The following is an 11,770-nucleotide window of genomic DNA, read 5'->3' on the forward strand; positions in this document are numbered from 1 at the left end:
TGTGATGGATGGGTGAGGTGGCCTTGGGGAGGCCCCTGGTCCAACTGCTATGTGTTCAGACTTTCAACCTTCCCAGTGGTGCATGACGGTGCTAGTACCTCCAGCACCATGCCCACTGGAGTTCCGTGGGGAAATCGGGCATTTCCCTGTGGGATCCTCTTTCCATAAATACTGAAGCTCCAGTTTGAAGGCAATTACCTCTGGGGAACCTGAACAGGACTTGGGGAGGGAGGTAGAGATGACTCATGTTTTCTACTTTTGTACTGCTTACTTTTAAGAGACATGCACATATTTCTATGATAAATCTTAATTTACTTTTCTTTTTTTTTTTTGGTTGTGCCACATGGCTTGCAGGATATCAGTTTCCCAACCAGAGACTGAACCCGAACCACAGCAGTGAAGGCCTAACCACTAGGTCACCAAGGAACTCCTTCTAAATTTATTTATTTATTTTTGGCTGCACTGGGTCTTCGTTGCTGCATACAGGCTTTCTCTAGTTGCAGCACACAGGCTTCTCATTGTGGTGGTTTCTCTTGTTGTGGAGCGCAGGCTCTAGGATGCACAGGCTTCAGTAGCTGTGGTGCACGAATTTAGTTGCTCCACCACATATGGAATCATCCAGGACAAGGGATCAAACATGTGCCCCTTGCATTGGCAGGCAGACTTTTAACCACTGGACCACCAGGGAAGTCTTCAGTTTAATTATAAAAGAAAGGTATTAACAGATATGAGGAGAAGAAAAGTTGTAAAATTTTTGCCTGGGAGCACAGCTCCAGTTTGATTCTCTAGCTTAGGCCAGTTCACTTGGAGGCTGTGGTTGAAGAAACAATGATCCCAGTCTCCTCCCTTTGTCTATTTGCTCTTTTGGAGAAAAGGTAACATTTCCAGCTTTATTCACTTCTCCCTTATTCACTTGTAGCACATGTAGAAATGGTAATATTTATAGAGCACATTAATTACTCATGGCAAGAAGCAACTAGACTGACTGGTCCCAAACTGGCCCAGGCCTCTCCCAGCTGCCCCAACAGTCAAGGGCACAACACCTAGGCACACCTGTAATTCAAGAATGACATGCCAGTAAGGAAGCTCTGCCTCAGTCTGAGTATTAAACCCACTTTTTTCCCCTGTTTTTCCTAAACAATTATAGACCAAGACAAGTTTCTACTTCAAGTGACTGACACGTACCTCACGTCATATGCCACTCACCACCCACAAGTTCAATAGCACCCAGTCTGGTCCATACCTTATTCAAGGAAACAACCCACTGATCATATGGTTGTATGTCACAACAATGTCAAGTGGGTTAAAGTTTCTAAAAACTGTCCCATTGTCTGTATTGCTTTGACATGGACCAGACATAAAGATTTCAAAGGCATGCACCAACGGGTAAACCGCACTTAATTTTCTAGCCATTTCCTGTCCAAGGAAAGCTAAGAACCAAAGAGTTATTTAGATCTAGAGCTATTAATACTATTTGTCTTTTTTTTTTTCAAATCTATCTTATTCCAGTCAGATTCACATGCCCATAGCCATGACTACAGCCTTTGGAAGATGTACTTCATAAACTCGAGAATTAACTCAATTAATAAACTCGAAAATTAATTTGTTTTTCAGATGATTATGCTGAAAGCCAGAGATGTAAGTGACTCTCCCAAGGTTCCAACCCATCGGTGTAGCAAATCTCTGAGACAAGCTTGATGTTTTTATTCACAGCTCCAATATGACCTGAAATAAAAATATGTATTCTTGTTAGTAGGTATGTTTCATCAATATCTAGCATGACTTTTGGTTATGCTTATGTCCTAACTACCAACTACCACCTAAAATGAGAATAGGGCTGTCAGTTTGGTGTATTTTGGTCTATTTGGGCTCCTGTAACAAAAATACCACAGACTGGGTAACTTATAAACAACAGAATTTTCTCTCTCACAGTTCTGGAGGCTGGGAAGTCCAAGATCAAAGCACTAGCAGATCTGATGTCTGATAAGAGCTTGCTTCAGGCTCACAGATGGACATCTTCTCCCTGTGTCCTCACAAGGTGGAAAAGGCAAGGGAGTTTTCTGCATGCATGCTCAGTTGCTCAGTCATATCCAGCTATTTGCCACACTATGGACTGCAGCCCACCAGGCTCCTCTGTCCATGGGCTTTTACAGGCAAGAATACTAGACTGGGTTGCCATTTCCTCCTCCAGGGGATCCGCTCCACCCAGGGATCAAACTCAGGTCTCCTGCATTAGCGGGTAGATTCTTCACCACTGAGCCACCTGAAGCCCAAGGGAGTTCTCCGGGGTCTCTTATAAGGTCACTAATCCCATTCATGAGGGCTCCACCTTCATGACCTAATCACCTCTCAAAGGATCACCTTCAAATACCACCACCCTGGGGATTACATTTCAGCATTTAGCCTCTGAGGGGACAAATCTTCATCCTATAGTAAGGAGTGTTCAGTTCTCCAGTGGCTCCTAAGTTCCACTCTGAAAGCTAGCAGCACTGTTTCAGGAAAGGATCTGTGCCAAAGTCTGGCTCAGGCCAGAACTTCCCTGGCACCAGAGACATAGACTCATGACAACAGGCACAAAGCCATGTCAGTTGGAGTCATTATTCAGGCCTTCAGATCCCACCTGATCACAATGGCTCTCAATAAGCCAGAGCACATTCACCAGCAGATCTGAAACCACATCACTTGAGGAAAAGTTGAAAGAGCTAGAGATGTTCAGGCTGGAGAGTAGCAATTTCAAGGCAACACAGAGCTATCCATAGACATTTGGAGGGTTATCACATGACAGATGAGTTAGGCATATTCCAAGGGGCTCCAGAAATTCACATGAAGAGCAGGTGTATGAGACTGTCATCTTAATGTTCAGAAGAACTTTCTAGTAATTGTCTAATGATTGTTTTGAAAGGTAGTGAGTTTCTCGGCACCAAAGGTATGCAAACATGGATGTTTAGTAAAGTATCAAGTATTGCCAGGTAAAATCCAGACTGCCCCATTTGAATCTAAATTTAAACAAAATTACCCATATGTTTTTAGTAACAGTCTGTCCCAAAGATTACATAGGACATACTTGCACTAGAAAAGTATCTGAAATTTGAATTTATCTAGATGTCCCCTATTCTTATTTGCTAACTCTGGCCACCCGAAGTATTGGCGGAACAACCTGGACTATGACTGTACCACTCTTTGTACAATTACAGGAAGGTGTGCTGAGACAAGCTGGTGTTGGTCTAAATGAAAAACATAATTTTTCTAAAGAAAAACTGTCCTCCTGAGTCTCTTAGAGTTAATACAAACTACCCAGCTGTTCCAGCCGAGGCTGTCATTACAGAGCTCAATAAAATGGATCCTTTTCAGCTCCGGAGGATTGAGAGTTGCAGGGCTTCCTCACGGAACAATGAGAACTTGTCGGTTTTGTTTAGTAAACATAATGTTTGACACCAAGCACTGCCCTCTGCTTGTTTACATCCGGCTGCACTGCCAGCCAGGGGCAAGGCCTGTGGCTCCCTGGTCAGGGATCTTGTCAGAAAGAAAGCAAAGACCACAGGTGTCCCCAGGAGAAAAGACCTAAGAGCCAATCAGAAAAGGATTCATGCAAAACCTCACTGCTTCCACCCAAGACCCACATCCCTGCCCTTGCTACCTCGTGAGAAAGAGGTGTCAGCATCTGGGCCCTCCCCCAGTCCGCACCCCTGAGTACTGTGCCCTCTGCTCAAAAATCAAGCCTGTTTCTTGGCCTAGCACCACTCTGTCAGCTGACCTTAAAGAACCCTAAACTGAAGCCAAAAGGATCATGAGGTGATTCTGAATTTCTGGCCTTTCATCAGTTTCAGTCAGATGCTGGTCCCTCACCAGTTCAGTCCACCAAAGGAAGGCACTCAGCCAAATCATTAATGCTATAAAAAATTCCAAAGGCTCATAGTCTTAAAAAGGTAAAACAGAAACAAAGCAAGCCTGAAAATGCCTAGCCCATCACCGTCACTCTCCCCGCACCTAGAGCCCTGTTTACAACTGGTCTGCTGCACAGAGCATCATTCCTCAGAGGACCCATGGTGGGCGTGGGAGGTGACATTCAGTGCTAGGAGGTGAGTGACACCACCCAGCTCCTGACTATGTGTTGGTCCAGCTCTGACCTGCTCCGTTACAGAGGGCAACAGAAGAAGATGAGCCCAGCTTGGGAAGGGGGCTCAAGACAGAGTGGAGGGGAGAGGACCCAGTTCCAACTGCAAATAGCCAAATCCATTCATTAACCAGCGGAACGGGAAGCGGGTGAGGGTGGCTTATTCTATACTTGTATCCAGAACCACCTTCGCCTGCTCCAAAGCAGGCTGATGCTGAGAAGCCAGAATCTAAACCCATCGACCTCGTGGCTTAGAACAAGCTGAAGAGCAGAGCTGAAAATAGACCTCAATTATCGTTCTATTCAAGCAGCCAGCTCAGTTGTGTTGTGACTGAGCTGGCTCTGAGTAGCCATCCCACAGCAAATAGCTTTTAGTCTGTAACTCCAGAGAGGTTAAGGAGCCAGAATTCCTACTTTGCTCCATCATGCACCCGGAAGTGAAAAATAATCAGAAAGATTTTTAAAGCCTGGGCTTCTGTGCTTTTCACAGACCTGCCCTGAGCAGGTGACTTGAAAGCTCAACAGCAATCCATGTGGCTGAGTTTCCCAGAGGATGCCCCAGAGAAACACTTATGGCAAGGCCGTGGTAGTGCCCGTGAACTATGCTGTGTCTAGCTTCAGCAAGACCTTTCCAGCTCACTCACCAGAGAATTCTTATATCCAATGGAGAAAGACCCAGAAGGCTGGGACTCCTACTCCCAGGCTATTTCTTTAATGATGCTAGGAAGTTCCCCCTCCTCTGTTCTGATTCCACATCTTCCTCCCCTCCCCTCTACCCCTACCCTCTCCAACAAAAACAACAAAAAACAGACTTTCTACTTTCCCCTCCAGAGTCATCTCAGCCACTGTGAAAATATGATCCTATTATCACAAACTGGCAACCAGTGTCCCCCAGCATCAGTTTACCGCCATTTGTGCCAAAATTAAAATAAATGGCTTTGAAAAGAGAATCAAGACAGAAAGGAGTAGGGACTTGCCTGGTGCTCCCAATGCAAGGGAGCATGGTTCAATTCCTGGTCAGGGAACTAAGATTCCACATGCTGAATAGCTCAATAATAACAACAACAAAAAGACAGAAAGGAAGGAAGGAAGAAGTGACCAAGTGAGATAAAGGCAAGAAGAGAATGGGAGGCAAATGAAAAGAAAGGAAAGTGTAAAGGAGAAGAGGAGAATAGTGCAGGAGAAAGGATGGGGAGAGAGGATGGAAAGGGGAGGCAGAGGGAAAAGTGGTGATTATAATACTGTTCTTGTTCTTCTCATCTTTCATGAGAATCAAGTTTCACTTATAAAAGGCAGAGACACCTCCAATTCAGGAACTGTCCGGGGCTTACCTGACTCCAGAACAGGAACAAAGGGGACAGGAATTGAAGAGATATCTTCTGTTGCAGCCCCAGGGGAAAGGGGTCATGGGGGTGGGTGCAAGAGCACCAGCGGAGCCTGAATCCACCTCAGAGGTGACATTCACCCCCACATCCATGTGGCCCAGGATTCCGAATAGGAGGAGCATGTCATTTCCTAAGTTCCCTCCTTCTGGGGTCTCACAGTATTTGCGAGGGAGGGTCCTTTCCTTGTTCTCTTCACTGGCTTCCTGCCATTAGTATCGCCTGGTGGCTTCTGCCGCACTGGGACCCTGCAGGAGACCCTCAGTCCCTTCTTGAGAGTTGTAGACAACTGCAAGAAGGAATAAAGACAAACATCAAAGAAGGCCAGCATGGAGCAGCCTACAGTCCCTGTCCCACATCTAGAGAGATGGATTTGACATAGGGTTCCCAGAAGCCTCAACCCAAGCCCACTACTGATTGCCGGGCTGAGTCAATTGCCAACCTGCCTGAAACTCCGCCCTTTAACCAATCATCTGTTACTGATGCCTTAATGTGAATTGGCTTATTGGCTTATCTGCCTGCACAAAAGAAGGGGGAAAGGTATATAAGAGTCTCCTCCCCCAGGAGGTGCTAGTGTCTTGGGCTCTATTTGTGTGTTTAAATGATCCTATGCATACACAGTCATACATATCATTTATCCACACAACCTTCCCAACTACTATGGAAATTACCCCCAACTTAGCACTGAATGAAATAACCATTTATTACACTCATGCATTCCACGGGTCAGGAATTCACAGTAGACGGGGGACAAACCTTCTGATCCTTGATGGCTGGGTTCTCAGTTGGAAGATTTAGACACTGGGGGCTGGAATCATCTGGAGCCTACTTCTGTCACATTCCTGGCAGCTGATGTTGGCTGAAGCTGAGCTTGTAGCTGGGTGATGTCAACCACAACACCTGTGCATGGTTTCTCCAGGTGGTCTGGGTTTCCACATGGTAGCTACACTTCCAGGGTGACCACTCCCTAACAGAAAGTCAGTCAGAAGCCATATCACCTTGTGACCTAGCTCAGAAGTCACACAGTCCCTCTACTGCCTGACACAGAGGCTCACCCCAATCAGAGCTGGTTGGTCGTACTATTCCTGGACACACATCTGTCTCTTTTTCTCCCCAAGATACTTGCTTTTCCAAATATTTTGGGCAGATGGTTCATTTCTTATGTCCTTATTACACATAGAAAGCTTAAATTCATCAGATAAGGATGGTGATCATAGTCCAAAATACTAAGAATGTTTTTGTAAGGAAAAACAAAATTCATTTACAAAATTCTAAAAGCCTGAGATGCCATAGGAAACTTGATGAGATAGAAAAATGACACCATGGAAAGGTGGAATCAGAAATGTCATGGAAGAGAAGATAAGAATAGGAGGAGGAGCCTTGGGGCAGGAGAGAGGAAGAGAATAACCTCACTTGATAACCTCACTCTCACAAGGAAACAGCTTCAGGAGAACCAGCCACTCCTGTAAAATAACATCTCACTCAGCATCACTCATTTTCCTCAAACAACCGCTCTCTCCTGAATGCTACTGACCACTCCCTTCTTGAGGGGTGGTATCTGTCTCAAATCACCCAGCCCCAGAATCCTTACTGGTGAAGTGTTCAAGTTGGACACCCAGGCCATCAACCAGGCATCAGCAAACCACAGTTCAGGCCAGATCTAGCCCACTGCCTGTGCTAGTACAGCACCAGGCCGAGAATAATTTTTACATTTTTAAACAGTTTGAAAGTGTCTGAAAAGTGAAAGTGAAAGTGTCTAAATAAGGACAATATATCATGACCCATGAAAATTACATGAAATTGAGATTTTCAGGTCTGCAGTTTTTGTGGAACACCTCCATGCTAATTCACTTACGTATGGTTCATGGCTGCTTCTACACTGCAGTGGCAAAGTTGAATAGTTACACCAGAGACAACATTGTCCACAAATCCCAAAATATTTACTATTCAGAACTTTAGAAAAGTTGTGTTGACTTCTGCCTTGAATCCGTCCAAGTTACAGCTCTTCCCTTACCTAACCTCTTTGGAAAGACCCATATGAACTCCTATACTGTCTACTAGTATCTTTTCCTAACTAGCCTCAGAACCCTTCACAGAAATATGAGTTATGTCTAGACAATTTAATTCTATGTCTCCTCTCTCACTTGCTCACAAAGCCCTTTGGCACTGCTCCTACCTGCACGGAACTTCTCCTTTCTCTGAGTCCACCTGTGGTACTGCCAGCTAGTGTAACAATTTACTATGCTATAGTCTTCACATTTTGTTGTGCTACTGCTATAAATTCCCTGAAGCAGTTTCTATGTGTTACTCTGAATTATACACATGGTTTGAGCTCTTGGTACGTGCAAAGCACTGGAGAGAATTTGAAGAAGCATAAGACACAATCTCTGCCTTCATGGATTTACAATGAGGGAGGAATAATTGGATTTTATGATGCACACACACACATTTTATATATATATATATATATGCAGTGTGAGAGTTCAAAAGACAGGAAAATGTCACCTAATTAGGACACAAAGTGTGGGAGCCAAACCAAGCACCAGCATGAGATTTTAGGAGCCAACAGAGGGCAGTGAAGTCAATAGGAATGGTGAACCCCAAGAGACAAAAATTACTCCTGAGTCAGCTATCTCTCTCTACCTAGCAAGTTTCCCTCTTTTCAATAGGAGATATGTTTCCTTGCCTTGCCATATGTGTGAATGGGACCAAGGACTAAAGCCAGGGCCGGTGACTGACAGGCCTTAGGAGTGGGACAATGGCTGCAATATGTAATGTGCAATATAATATTCAGAATCACTCAAAGATGGAACAAACTGCCTTAAGAGAATATGAGTACCTCCTACCAAGACAGGTTTAAACATGTGTTAAATGCTCGTCATAAGAGGATACAGGCGATGATTGGACTAGATCCTGTACCCATCTGCAAGGCTTGGATGTTAGACAATATACAGCTTCTCAGCCCTAATCCAGAATTACTGGTTTAGAATCTCCTAGACTCTAGTTTATTAGAATTAACTAGTCTTCTAAGTGATTTGTATATACATTAAACTTTGAGAACCAGAAACTAGACAGTTTTCAAATTTCCTTCCAACGCTGAGAATCTCACTTTCAAAATTAGGCACAGGGATCCCTTGAGAAACTAGACATTAGTAAAGTTATTCTGAGTAATATCTTTGCTGCTTCTTTAAAACAGACTCCTCAAAATTACCTGTGAGCTTTCAGATATTCAGTATCATTAGGCTTATACTGCTGTCAGTCGCATCAAGTTTAAGGGTCAAGGAGATTATACCACAAATAAGAGTTTCCAAATGATGTGATGTTATAAACATTTGAATTCTCGTGTATGCTCAATTACAAAACACTATGCAGGCCAAAAACACCAACCAGTGCTTCCCTGGTTCACATCAAACTCATGTCACAGGCACAGTCACAGCCAAGAAGGGTGTCATGGCCTATGTTGATCCAACTACAGGAGAAAGCTGACTTCCTCGGACCCTCTGCAACCCTAACAATAGGCACTGTGGGGTTCGTTGCATGTCAGAAACTCTCCATGTGTAGTTCCCCACTCAACACCAAGAGGAAAACAAAAGGCAGAGGACTCGTGCGATCCCTTCTCAGTCTCCCCACCCCCGCCCATATTATATTCCACACACATGCTGAAGTATTAGCATCGGCTGATTTGGAAGGAATATTGGAAATGAAGTGATAGCAGAGTAAATGTCAATGCATTCAGTGTGACACCGTGAGCACCAGATCTTAAACAGCTTCATCACTGTGGCATTTACTGTATCCTGAAATAATATTAATCCCACTGTTGTCTTTCTTGATGGAATCATCCATGAATATGGTTTATGGGCCTGGCCAAAGTGATAATAGGTTAAAAGAACAGCCCATCCAGTGTTCCACTAAATTAAGGTCGCTTCATGGAATTTAATGAAACAAGTGCTGCATGGGGTTTTCAAAGGACGTTCTTGTAATTCATGTCTATTTAGGACTCTTGATAACCAGAAACCTAATTTCTTAGAGTAAAATAGCTTTTTGTAAAGCCTGGTCATAGAGAAGAATAAAAAAGAAAAAACTTTAAAGGGCAATAATCAGACCTCAACTGTAGTATTTTGTTATTTCAGATTCAAAGTTTAAGCAAAAGAAAGTTGAGAGGGAGGCAATGAAATACTTTGAATAAAGCCAAATAGGAAAATTCATCAGAGTCTTATGTCATTCAGCCGTTGAGAGCTGAAATAAGGATCTTGCCCTACTCCTTCCCTTTAGGCACACACCCGAGAGGTAAAAAGATCTTGAGCTAAAGAAGAAAAGATAATTGAAAGAACTCTTCAGACTTTAAGAATGGTAGGGGAAAGACAATGACACATATCTGTGGCTGCCTATTTCCATTTCACTGGCCAAGGCCAAAGAGGGCTCAAGGGTTTAAACCTTCTCTAAGAAAGCCATAGTCCCAGACTCATGCCCTTGGAAGTACAGGAACATTCCATTTGTCCTTTTTGAAGACTGGGCCAAAAACATCAGACAATCTCAAACATTTATTTTGCATCCAGTATGGATAGTAGGACATCTATGTTTTAGGGTAGAGGTAAGTCTCAAAGGGATGCTCCAAGTTCTTTCTAGACTGTGCCTTTTTATTTTTCCTTTTTACCAAGGACTTCATGTTTTTGGTTGAGGGGAGGTCACAAACTCAAATAGCAACAGACATCAGACAGGTCATTTACATAGGTGAAGTGGGCTAGGTGAAGTAGACAATAGGACATGGTTGGTACTGTGTTCCATAGGGGAATGTTTGTCCCCTTGAAGCAAAGAAGCTGACATTTGAGCTCAGGATAATTATTTCCATGCCAGAACACCACTCTTAGTGTTGCTAATTTTTGATTTTTCAAAGCATTCCAGAAGCTTCATCTTTATAGTCTAGCAATAGAAATAGTCTAGCTTTAAAGTGGCATCATTTTAAATTTTGTTTTTAAATGTTATAGGCCATCATGCATGTAGGCTGTGGCTCTAACTCAGCTTGCAAATTGAGAATTCGTGATTGTGTGTCAGGACAACAGCTAAGGCATGTCATTTAGACTCTGAGGCACTAGATTGGATAAGAGAATGAAGTATTAAATATAAACCCGGAAAGTACATATAATAATATGCAAAAAGCAATCATTTGATTTTTATCACATTAAATAAAAAGAAGTCACTTCTTTTCTATCTCACCCATTTTCTCTCTGCACTGGGTCAATTCAGTCAATTTTTAGTTAATTTTGCTTTTTAGGCAAATCTTGGAAAGTTGTCTGAGATCAAGGTTATTTTCTCTGATTTCAGGCAGGGAGGTGGGGGGTGAAGGAGTAGGTCCTATAGCCACCCACCACCTTCTGAGGGACTCTCACTGTGAGTTTCCATGGATAAGTCTCTCTTCTCACCTCTGTATGGTGAATCATCAAAGTCTATTCTGAGCCGCCCCTTTTCACAAAAAATGTGTCAGGATGTCTCTCCCCATAAATTTCAGTTATACCTCTCAAGACAAAACTGGGTTAATTACCCAGAAAGTTGGCTCTCCTTTAAGGGCCCAATTTACTCTGACCCAGAAGACACATATGTAATATACTCAGCACAAGCTGCCAGGCCAGTCTCCCAGATCCCCAGCTCAGTTATGGCAGGACGACCCAGTTTTTCAGCTTCTAAAAATGTTGAAGATGTAATCTGCCCACAGCAAGTGCCCAGCTGTCCTCTGAGAAGGTGTCCCTTAGCTGGAAACCAAGTAGAGGACTTGATCAAGAGCACACACTAACCCTTGCAGTGGGCAGGATGGAAGACGGAAATTGCAGAGGCTACGCAATCCCTCTGGGTTGGAGCAGTGATAGCTCCAGCTGTCTGGATTTTCCAGGAGAGAGCACAGTGTGAAAAGTGCAAACAAAGAGCCACTCTCACCGCACAAGGCCAGCCTCAAGAATGTCTTTACCCTGAGACATCATTTCCCCACAGCATCCCTCCATCTCCTTCTGTGAGCTCATAGCAAGTACAGCCTGTGCTGAGTGAAAACTCGTCTTGCTCTATTATTTAACTCTTTCTGTGCCTATGCCTTAACTGAATTGTGAGCTTTTTAAAGTTAAGGTATATTTGTGATATCTCCTTATATTCGATACAGAGCTAACACTGAGCCTTAAGTGTTGGTGGGTGCACTTAATAATTATGGAAGGAAAATGGAGTTGGAGGTAGGGGTTAGCAGATGTAAGCTATTTTATATAGAATGGATAGACAAGAAGATCCTGCTCTA

The 11,770-nt window shown here is 43.6% G+C and overlaps 1 long non-coding RNA gene across 1 annotated transcript; it reads right to left on the bottom strand.

Annotated features, from left to right (window-relative positions):
• Positions 1-1,479: 1,479 nt before the first annotated feature.
• LOC110128040 (uncharacterized) lies at positions 1,480-6,457 on the bottom strand. Its single transcript, XR_002311027.2, has 3 exons — positions 6,253-6,457; positions 5,446-5,785; positions 1,480-1,725 (listed from the first exon to the last, which is right to left on the bottom strand). It is a non-coding gene; the product is annotated as an uncharacterized lncRNA (long non-coding RNA).
• Positions 6,458-11,770: the final 5,313 nt, after the last annotated feature.

This window comes from Odocoileus virginianus, chromosome 2, assembly GCF_023699985.2.
Source record: "Odocoileus virginianus isolate 20LAN1187 ecotype Illinois chromosome 2, Ovbor_1.2, whole genome shotgun sequence".
Lineage (NCBI taxonomy): Eukaryota > Metazoa > Chordata > Mammalia > Artiodactyla > Cervidae > Odocoileus > Odocoileus virginianus.